The following is a 12,336-nucleotide window of genomic DNA, read 5'->3' as shown; positions in this document are numbered from 1 at the left end:
CATAATTACATAAAAAAAATTTTAATTATAATTTTTCAATGGAAAAGGTTCAGTCATTCGAAATCAATTTAAAATACGATTTAATTTTTTTTTTTCCGTCATTCTCGTACTCGACGATGATTTTAATTAAAGAAAGTAATAAAAGGTACGATTACATATTTAATTAAATAAAAAATTATTTTATTTTATTATTAAAGAGTTTAAACAAAAACGAAATGTAATATATATATGTACGAATCCGTATGCTATTTTCGAATCAGTTTTAAAAAGAAAAGAATGAGCGTAGAAAATGATGAAAAGGTTGTGAAAACAGAACGTTCGTCGCATTCGCATTCACGTTCGCGTTCGCGTTCCCCGTTTCAGTGATAAATCGGATTTTGTTGAATGAACAACAAGAACAAGTCGGATATTTACTATTACGCCTTTTTTTAAATTTGATTATACGCAGATTTACGCACGCGGATCGGGATTAATTTTTTTTTTTTAGAAAAAAAACTACTACTTATTAGTTGTGTGGAAACGATTATTAAATCGCGTTTTTATTAATTATTTCGTTTGTTTGTTTGTTTGTTCGTTTGTACGAAATTAAAGTTTAAAAAAATTAAATATGTAACGTATCGATAGTTCAGGTTAGTTTTAAAACCAATTTAATTAATATTATTCGTTCGTTTTAATTTTGTTTTTAAAATTTATGATTATTATTTAATAGAACAAACGGGGGGAGAGAGGGGGGGGAGGGGAAATGTATCGGTTGAACGTTTCGAACGGATTTTAATTTTTTATGTCGAAAAAAAAAAAAAATGGGAAAATTAAATAAAACGTGAAAAAGACTTTGTGGTTAATACACACAAAAAAAAAAATGAAAATGAAGGGCGTTACGAAAAATTATTATTATTATTATTATTATTATTATTATTATTATTATTATTATTATTATTATTATTCGGGAGAAAATTAAAAAAAAAAAAAAATTATTTATTTATTTATTTATTAATTTTTCATTTTCCTCCCGTGGGGGTCTCAACACAAACGAAAGAAAAAAAGAAAGAAAGAAAATTAATCTATTCATAACCCTTGGCAAAAGGTTTTCATTTTTCTTTGGTTAAGATTAATAATTAACAAAGACGACGATGATAATGATGATGATGATGATGATGATGAAAATTAAACGTAAAAAAAAATGCGTAATAATATGTATGAAAGGAAAAATTTGAGTTTTCATTTGGGAAATTTTTTTTTTTTGAAAAAATTATGAAAAGTTTCGATTTGTTATTCGTCGTTTTGTATAAATTATTTTAAAAAAAGAATTTTTTATTTTATTTTTATTAGCCATTTAAAAGTATGAAATTTATTTATTATTATTATTTTTTTTTTTTTACGCCATTTATAAGTTTTGCACGGTTACAAAAAAAAAATAAGAAATTTTTTTTTTTTATGCGCCATAAATAATTTATAGCGTTGCATAATCCGTTAATAATTTTTTTTTTTTTTTATTCAAAAATCTTTTTTTTTTTTTTCTTTACGTTAAAATTTAAATTTAAATTTAAATTAGAATTAGAAGGGAAAAAAAATTTCAATTTAAAAATTAAATTTAGATTTTAAAAAATGAATGATTAATTACCTGTTGATAACTCTGGTTAGTTTTACAAAAACGCATTTTCTTATGATTTAAATTTTTTTTTTATTTAAATTTTCTCAAGGTCACGCCTTTCGTGCGTTTTTACGCGTGTGTGTGCGTGCTTGCGTGCGCGTGTTTCGGTGCATCCTCCCATAAATTTTAATGGCTCCTCAAAAAAATTTTTATAATTTGACTCCTGCTCTCGAATGAACCGACACGAAAATTTAACAAATTACAAATTTTTTCTTAAAATTATTTAAAAAATTAATGACGTCTTTTACCCCCCTTCCCCCTCCCCTTCTTCTTCTTTCTCTTCCCCCCACCGACGCATTCGTCTCCCCAATTTTTTTTTTTTTTTTACCATCTCGACAATTGCAATTTAAAATTAAAAAAAGAAAAAAAAAATTATTCTGATGCAAATATCGACCCTTTACATCCCCCCGAATTAATTTTATCCTACAATATTTCACGTTATCATTATTATTATTATTATTATTATTATTACTATCATTTCAAAAAGGTTATAGTCATGTCGTCATTAACATAACGATAATAATAATAAAAATAATAATAATTAAATTTTATTAATTAGAAGTTTAAAAAAAAAAAAGGGGAGGAAAAAAAAATTAATTCAAAGAGTTTTCGGCCATATTTTATTATTATTATTATTACTATTATCTTTATTATTATTATATTCATAAAAATGGGAGATGAAGAAAAGAATGAATATATTTAAGTAATTCAAAGGTCATCACGCAGCGTAAATAATAATAATAATAATAATAATAATAATAATTTTTAATATTTTTAATTGTACTGCGAATTCAGTCTCGAGGAAAAAAAAAAATTTTTTTTTGTGCGGATTAAATTCGCGTGCGTAAAAGTGCGTAAACGTGCGTAAAAATTCGTTGGTACTTATTTATTTATTAACGCGTGGGTACCGTATTTTTTTTTTCTTTTTTACATAACAACAAAGAAAAATTTTATTTAATAAATAAATAAAAGAAATCCTTTTTCATTATCCCACGAGTATTTTCTCAATGGATAATAATAAAAAAAAACCACCGCCATTTTTTCTTCTCCTCCTCTTCCTCTCCCTCCCCTCTCTCCCTATTCCTCTATTCCTCTATTCCTGTATTCCTCTTTTCCTTCTTGTTTTCCCTTTTTCCTTTTTTCACAAACGTTTATTTATACAAAAAGAAAAAGAAAAATTCGTGCGGTTTTCTTTTTTATCATAATAAAAAATTTTAAAAAAATTATTATTTTTTTTTTCCTCACTCGTTACCATCATCATCATCATCATCTTTATTGTTCGTAAAAAAAAAAAAAATATTTTACAATTTGAATTTTTTTTTCCTTTTCCTTCTTTCTTTCATTTTTTTTCATATTGAAATTTATAATGGTGCTGAACAAACACCGAGAGGGAAAGAGGTAGAGAGAGAGAGAGAGAGAGGGAATGAGGAAAATTTTTATTTATTTAAACAATTTAAAAAAATTTTTTTTTTTTTTGGATTTTGATAATGATAATTAACAACTTTTTATTTACCATTTGAACGTATGATGGATAATAATAAATAATAATAATAATAATAATAAACGTAAAACGCGCGCGTTTTTTTTTTTTTTTTTAAATTTAATAAATGCGTTAATAAACCTTTTTTTGTACTTATTCAAAAACAATAATTGAAATAATAATAAGTTTCCCATTGAAATTTTTTTTGTATTCATTCAAAATAAGTTAAAACTTTTTATAAAACTTTTAACGATTCCATTGTTATTATTATTATTATTATCATCATTATTATTATTAATATTTTAACACACGCGCACTTATTCGAACGTATTATTATTTTATATTTTACGATTCCGATGATTTTCGTTTGCATAAATAGCATGTTTAAATTTTATATAATCTTATTCGATATTATATATACATAATAACACTAATCTTATTTTTGATGATATTAATAATAATGATAATAATAATAATTATTATTATTATCATTAAAAGTACGTGACGTATATTATATAAAATTCTAGAATTATTGATTTAGGAGTTTTGGTTTTTGTAGATAATGATTGTTTGAATGATTAAGTTAACGAAAAGGGAGAAAATTATTATTATTATTATTATTTGTGAATGTGACGTCATAAAGATGGTGAGTGATAAAAAAAAAAAAACGGTAGAAAATTCAAAAAAAATAAAAGGAATGTAAAAAATATTGAAATGATGATGATGATGATGGTGATGGTGAAAAATGAGGATGGAAAAAATTTTCTTTTTTTTTTAATTGTACAACGAGAGCATGTATTTCCGGTTTCCGGTTTTGTTTCCGGGTTTAAAAAAAAGGGGGGGGGAAAGGAAAAAAGTTTTGACATTTAATATTTTAAATAACGGTTTCCAATATGTAATTTTGTTTTTTTTTTGTTTTTTGGTTTTTTTTATGTGTTTTGAAAACATAAAAAAACATAAAAACCTCCGACATCCAAGTAATGAAAACCATCTAAAGTTCGTCGGATTTTAAATTCCCTCTCCCCTCCCCTCACCCTCCCCCTCTCGATCTTTCTAGAAAAATCCATATAGTTTTTTTTTTTTTTTACTCCTTTGTAAAATTGTTATTCTCCGATCGTAGGCATCGAGGAAAACTTTTTTTTTTTTTTGTTTGTTCGCTTATTTGTTTGTTTTCTATTTGTTTGTTTATTTGTTTGTTTGTTTGAGTTAAACGTAAAAGGAATTAATAAATTTTAAATTGAAATTTAAAAGGAAATTTTTTTTTTTTTACTTATAAATTTTCTAATATCCTTATTTAAAAAAAAAACAAATAATTTGTTTACAATGCGGATAATGTTTTATTTATTTATTTATAAATAACAACAATAATAATGATAATAATAATAATAATAATAATTTAAGATGCAATAAGTCTTCGGATTAAATAAAAGGAAAAAATTTCCGGATTAAAAAAAAAACAAAAAAGAAAAGAGAAAAGAGAAAAAGAAAAAAAGGAAGAAAATTAGTTAATATTATTATCATTATTATTATTATAATTATTATTATTATTTTTTATCTCTTATCAAAATGAATGTTTTCTTTGTTTTTAATTTCGTCGAGTACCTACTTTAAATAAATAAATAAAATTTTACTATTTCGTTTATTACCGGAAAAAATTAAAAGAATTCTTTAGACAAAAAGAAACGATTTCATTATTAATATTATTATTATTATTATGAATAACAAAACGAAGCTTTTTAATAAAGTTTTATATTTTTTTTCACTACTTCCGGTTGTTTTAAATAATAATTATGACGTCATTAATAAATGAAGCAAAAAAAAGTTCGGAATTTTCCCGTTGGCGTTGGCGTTGGCGTCGATAAAAAAATTTTTTTTTTGTTTTGGGGGGGGGGGAAAGGAGGTTGTAAGTTAACGAAAAAAAATCGTTTTTTTTTTTAAATGAATAATTTAATTATTATTATTATATTACCCTCAAAACATTTTATTACCGTAACAAATCCTCGTATTAATAATAATAATAATAATAAATTTAAAATCATTTTCATCATCATTAACTTTTTGCAATTTTTCTTCTTTTTCTTCGTCTATTTTCCCAATCTGAATTTATTTTATTCTTTTTCCATCTCCCTTATTTTTCTTTTTTTTTGATTTCTGGGTTTTTTGGAAAAATTGTGTATAAAAAAAAAAGGGAAAATTTTTTTTTTATGTGTTTTATATGCCGGAAGGGAACCCTATCAATTTTAATGTTCAACCACCGTTAAAAAAAAAAAAAACTCAAAATGAAGAAGGGTTTCAATAACGTAGTAACGGTTTTTCCGAAAAAAAAAAAACGTTCCGATAAGTGTGAATTATTGATTTTATTACATTCTTTCTCAGTAAATTTTTTTTTTTATTTTCTTCACATTTTTCCCCTCGTGTTTATCTTACGGTTAAATTAAAAACAAAAATTTGTCGACATTTTGATTATTATTATTATTAATATTTAATTCCCTTTCGAAAATTTCCCTATAATAATAATAATTACCAATCACCTGAGCCCAGTACAGGGAAATAATTCGTTGCCATAAACAAATAAGATGATCTCAGTATTTTTTGTGACGTCATAGGTTATAATAAGACGACAACTATTCGGGCAAGCTGATCACTGATATTCCTTAGGGATCAATCGGCGGGTAGAAACCTGGAATAAATGCTGAAAACATTATCCTATAATCACAAATCGTCTTTGTGATTCTTCTTCGTCCTAAAACATTTAGTCGAGGAAAAATTCTTTTCTTGTACGTGTACCTCTCCTCATTCTTTACCATTCATAAACCTTTTTTCCTCCCCCCCCCAACGATAATAATAATAATAATATTTAACGGTATTAAAAGTAAAATTTAATTTTTTAAAAAAAAAAAGGGTAACCCAAACGAGAGAGGAATGGAAAATTTCTTTTACGGGATTTCAGTTATAGGTTTAGTTCCTACTAAAAAATAGTAGGTTTTTTTTCCAGTACCTTTTTTTTCTCCAGTCATTTTTTTCTCCATTCTGTCTTTAAATTGTATTATAATCCATATAATTGTATAAATAAATAAGTAAATAAAGCTAGTTTTATAATGTAAATTCATATAATGATAAAAATTAAAATTAATGATAATAATTATAATAATAATAAAATTAAATGAGACTCGTAAATTTTTTTATAAGCTGAAAACTAAAAATGTCGGACGGAAAGAAAACGGAAAATATTATTATTATTATTATTATTTTTATTATTATATGGAAATGTAAATGATTTAAATAGGGCTTTTTCCTTTTTTTTTTTTTAGTTGTTTGTTATAAAAAAATTACGTTATGATTATTAATAAAAAAATAAAAGAATAAATTCTTATGGATTAATAATTGATGTAAAATCGAATTTTAAATTTATATTATTATTATTATTATGAAACCGGAAATGGAATCGTGTGATAAATGATATAAGAAAATTACTGTAACAAATCCTTGCGTATTAATAAAAGGTTGTTTTTTTTTTTCTATTGACACGATTAAAGTTTGTTCGTTTTTTTGCTTATCCGACGACGACGACGATGACGACGACGACAGGAAAAATTTAAAAAAAAAAAAAAAGGCGGGAAAAGAAAAAATTTTAAAAACAATCGAATTCGTAAAACGAAAAAAAAGAAACTTTTATTTTTAATTTCGCGCATTATAAATCTTATTGAATTTTTTTTATTATCATTATCATTTTTTTTTTTTTGTCTGGAATTGAAAGAATTTTTTTATATATAAATTGGAAAAATAAATCAATCGAAAACGAAAATAATAATAATAATAAAATTAAAATTTTTTTTTCAAATTTTATTTTATTCACACCCCGTTTAATTAATTTCGAACGAAAAGAAAATGGAATAATAATAATAATAATGATGATGATGATGATAAAACAGTAAATTAATCAAATTAAAAATTTTTTTTTGTTTCCATTAAATCATTCATACGCATAAATCAAATTGAAAAATTTTTTCGTTTTTTTAACCAATGAAAAACGTTTAAAAAAAATTATTTCCGTCGTCATTATTATTATTATTATTATTATTATTATTATTATTATTATTATTTATAGACACTTGATAATAATAATAAATTCACGGTCAATAAATAGACAAAAAATTTAAAATAAATAAATAAATAAATTTTATGTTTTTCTACGCTTTTAATTCATCAAAAAAAAAAAAAAATTATTTTCCGATGCACTTAACATAATCGATATTTAATATTAATGATAATAATAATGAAAAAAAATGGGTTAATTTAATTAATGATAAAAAAAAAATTTTTTATAGACGAGTCAAAATTAGTATTATTATTATTACTGAATGAAATAAGGGAGAAATTATAGGAATGAGAAAAAAGAAAATAAAATGTGATGAAATTTGAAAAAGAGAATATTATCAAAAAAAAAAAAATAATAATAAAAATAAATTTTCTATCTTTCTCTCTCTTTTTCTCTCTCTCACTTTGATGCGAATTAGATACCGTGAACCAATTAAAAACGATTTAATTCGTTTAATAAAATTTAATTTGGAATTTAAATTTTAATTGAGGGATGTTTAATTCGAGAATATAAATATTTAAATGTTCTTTATCAAAGAAAGAAAAAAATTTAAATATCTCTCTCTCTCTCTCTCTCTCTTCCACTCTCTTCCCCTCCCAATTTTTTTTTTCAGTTTCTTCTGTGTGTCAGTTACAAACAAAAAAAAAATAAAACCTTTAAAATCTTTTTAAAACCTTTCCCCACCCTCTCTTTCTCTCTCTCTCTCTCATTTTTTTTAATTAATGTTTTAAATGCTTAATTTGTAATCGTGGAGATGCTAGTCATTATATGTAAATGAATGAATGAATGAATGAAAGAATTTTTACTTTCGGAAAATTATTAAACTTAAAAAAAAAAAATAAATAAATAAAATATCATTCGATTATTATCATCATCATCATCATCATTATTATTAATTTTGAAAAATCAAAAAATACCATTTGATTGTGTAGCGCCCCCCAATGAGTATGTCCATTAAGTTTATTTATTATTATTATTATTATTATACCATTATTTTTATTTTTTTTTCGGTTTTTCAAAGAAGAACAGAGAGAGAGAGAGGGGGGAGAAAAGAAAAGGCGTGAAAAGGCGTCAAAAATTTTCTTTTGAAAAAAAAAAAAAGAATTCACTGATTTTCATTTAAAAATAATAATAATAAATGAGTATAAAAGTAAAAATTCGACATTTTTGTTTTTGTTTTTTTTTTACATCGCAAGTGAAAATATATCGATATATATTTTGTTTACAATGATGACGTCACAGAGTAATAGAAAATATTATTAAATTAAAATTTATTTGGCAGGCAAAAGAATCGAGGAGAAAAAGAGAGAGAAAAAAAGAAAAATTTAAATTTGCTTTGACGTTTTGCTGTTGTTTACTTAAAATCGAATTCAGTTAAACGACAGCAAAGAATTTAATTAAATAAATTTAATCCCTAAATTATATTTATAAATTGCAATTTTTTTTTTTCGAGTCTTTAAAAAGTGAAAATGATAATAATAATAACAATAATTTTACATAGGGGTAGTCATTTTTCCGATCAAAGTCATGAAGTTATAAGAGTGAGAGAGAGAGTGGGTGTGGGTGTGCGTGTGTGCGCGAATCTGAAGGATTTCGAAAAGCCGCTTTTGGAAAATTTTATTGCGGCTTAATGCTTTTTAGAAAATATCAGAGCGGAAAAATTTTTTGTATAAAATTTTTCATAATCTTAAAGTTTTTTTATTTTATTTTTTTTCTTTGGGGGGTGGGAGGAGGAAGGAAAGTACTTGAAGTAAAAAATTAAATAAATTTGTCGTCGACGTAAAAAAAAAAATATGAAAAAAGTGGGGAAAAAAAACAGAAAAAGGAGTAGAGGAAAAGTAAAAGAGAAAGAGAGAGAGGGAGATTACATTAATAATATTTTTATTTATTTTTTAAAATTTGTCTGGATTAAAAATTATTATTATTATTATTATTATAACATGTACGGTGGGCGAGTCATTTCCTGTAACACGAAGAAGAAGAATTTTTTTTTTCCAACACTCATTTTCTAGAATTTTCCACCTGAACCCGTTAAAAATTAAAGCTCAAATTTCCAATATTTTTGTTTGGTTTAAAACGTGGGCGTACACAGAGTGAAAGAGAGAGAGAGAGGGAAAGAAAGAGAGAGAAAGAGAGAGTGCCACATTTATTCGTATTTTTTTTTCTAGTTTATAAAAATTCTTTTTAAATTGCCCGTTGGATGCGTGTGTGCGTCGGTATCTTATGATCTTTCAATTTTTTTTTTTTTTTCACAGCATCCCACATGTTTTTTTTTTTTTTTTTTCATTCCAAACATCCTCTGACAATTTCTATATTTAAATTATAACATTTCGGTTTCCGTCAGAGAAAAAAAAAATATGATAATTAATTCACACACGCACACACACACAGTGACAGACACCATTTTCGGAATCGTTTGTTGATGACGTTGTCCGATTTTCTCCAGCTTCTTTTTTTTTTTTTTGTTTGTTTGTTTATGTTGTTTGTCTATCAAATCCTTTTCCATATGACATATGTCACCGATTACCTACCGAGGTGTGTGTGTGTGTGTGCGTGCGTGTGTTTGATTCGGTTAAATCTTTCTTATTTTCCCGTCCGGAATTCACCTGCATAGTAAATATTTATTTACATATTTTATTGTTTCTATTGAAATATCGTGTTTTTTCAACATCTCATCCAACATAACAAAACTAAACGAAATATCTTTTGTTATCGATTGTTTCGTTTTTCCAACACTAATCAATAAATAATAAACACCTTATTTATCGATGATGAAACTCTGGAAAATTTTATTCTTTAAAACATTTACCAGAAAAAAATTAGGGACGTGCGCGATTGAAAAAAATTTTGAATTTCTATTTTTAAAAAAATACAAAAGTAAATTTATTATGATGTAGAATAAAACAAAAGAAAAAAATTACCGTAATTTTTTGTAATAAAAAAGAGACAACAACAACAGCAAACAACAAAAATGAAAGTAATGCTGATTTTCCAGGCAAATTTTAAAAAGAAAAAACAGAAAAAAAAAATTTTTACGTGACAAAATTAAATATTATTTTGATGACAAAGAAAGAATTCCCACTCTCCCCTTCCATCCCTCCCCACTTCCCACCCCCCGTCCCCACACCTTCTCACTCCATCTGGAATGAAGACAAAAAAATTCATTTCTCCAGCATAATTAAATTATTCTGAAAAAAAAAAAAATTTTTTTTACGGAAATAAAAATAATTATTAAATATATTTCAAGATTTTTTTTTATTATTTTTCCAAAAAGGATTCCAAAAAAAGGAAAAAAGGAAAATTATTAAAAAAAATAAATAAATAAATATTATTATTATTAAAAAACTGGAGAAAATTATTTATAACAACAAATACTCCAACCCTGATTTATTTATTTGAATAGAAAATTTGAAATTTATTATATTGTTACGTCATTTTCATTTTATTAATAATAATAATAATAATAATAAAGGTAATTTTTTAATTAAAAATAAAAAAAATAAATCTGACAGATAGGTTTTGTCGGAATGAAAAGAAAAAAAAAGAGAAAAAAAAAGGAAAAAAGAAAAAGGAAAAAAAAGGATTTAAACAAATTTCCGGTTGGGAAAAAAATTTATTACGCGATAAATAATTAAGTGAAAATTGAGAACCTTCGCAATCCGCCATGATTGAATTTGTCTGTAAGACAAAAAAAAATTTATTTAATGAATATAAAAAGGTTAAAATGTATTTTTCTATTCTTTTCTTCTTCATATATATTTTTTCATTACAAATTTTCGCTGGAAAAAAAATAAATAAATAAATAAATTGTGTGACCTTGAAAGGAAAAATTTTTTTTTTCATCCTCTTTCCCGTAATTGAAAATCTTCCGTTATAACATTTTTTTTTTGTCGGAAAGTCTACGTTACGTAATAAGTTTTTTTTTTAGGAAAATATTAACGTGGCAGGATAAGGAAAAAATAAATTTTTTGTTTGTTTTGTTTGTTTGTTTGTTTGTTCGTTCGTTTGTTCCTTTGTATTCTTTTTGTTTTTGTCGGAGAAAAGTCCTTCGGAGTAAAAAATTAAATAATTTTTTTTTACGATTTAAAATGTTGTTGTTATTATTGCTGTTGTTGTTGTTGTTGTTGTTGTTATTGTTATTGTTATTGTTTTTATTAAAAATCTTATCACCGCCTTTTGTAATTTACCCTCGTCGTTTCGTATCGTAATGATAATTTAAATACAAAAAAAAAAAATTTCCCACGCGTTTTTTTTTTTTTTTTATTCCATTTCTCCAGTCAATTCGTTGATAATCTTTTAAATTTGATACAAAATAATAATAATAATAACTTTTAACTTTTTCTTATTATTATTGTTATTATTATTATTATCATTATACGACATCATTTTTCAATTTTTCTTTTTTTCTCTTTTCGCGTTTTCCTCGTCAAATCTAACCAAATTTTCCGTCAATTATTTCATTTAAGAACTTCAGTAATTTCATTCGAATTTTCAAAAAAAAAAAAATCCTTACCTTTTATCATTCTCTTCCCCCCGTTTCCCCCTTTCCCTTTGCTCCTAACCTTTCGCTAGTAAAAATTTCATAATAAAAATAATAATATTTCAAAATAATAATAATAATAATAATAATAATTTACGACCGTGTTAACGTTAAAAAAAAAAAATAATGGATCGATTTATTTTAATGTATTCATTTGAAATTTTTTATTGGTTTCATCGTAAAAAAAAAAAAGGTCAAATTTAACCCCGAGGTACTTGACCCTTAATCAAAAAATTTCTTCTTATCGCACATAATCAAATTTATTGTGGAAAAAAAAAAAATTTTCCACTCGTTTAAAACCAGGTTTTTCCGCTGTTGCCATTTTTACATAAATTTTCCAACAAAAAAAAAAAAATTAAAACGATTAAATTAAAAACAATATTAACGGTTCGTTAATAATAACAATAATAATAATAATAACACGTTTGATAATTTTTTATTAATTCTTAAATAAAATAAAATGTCTTCTGCTAAGTCATAAAAAAAATTACCCATTTTATAATTACTTTTTAGTCTGCGGGAAAAAAAAATTTTTTCTTTTTTTTCCTCTCCGTAAAAGATTTAAT

The sequence above is a fragment of the Pediculus humanus genome, genomic scaffold, assembly GCF_000006295.1.
Source record: "Pediculus humanus corporis 1103172107770 genomic scaffold, whole genome shotgun sequence".
Taxonomy (NCBI): domain Eukaryota; kingdom Metazoa; phylum Arthropoda; class Insecta; order Psocodea; family Pediculidae; genus Pediculus; species Pediculus humanus.
Note: the sequence above shows the minus strand (reverse complement) of the source record.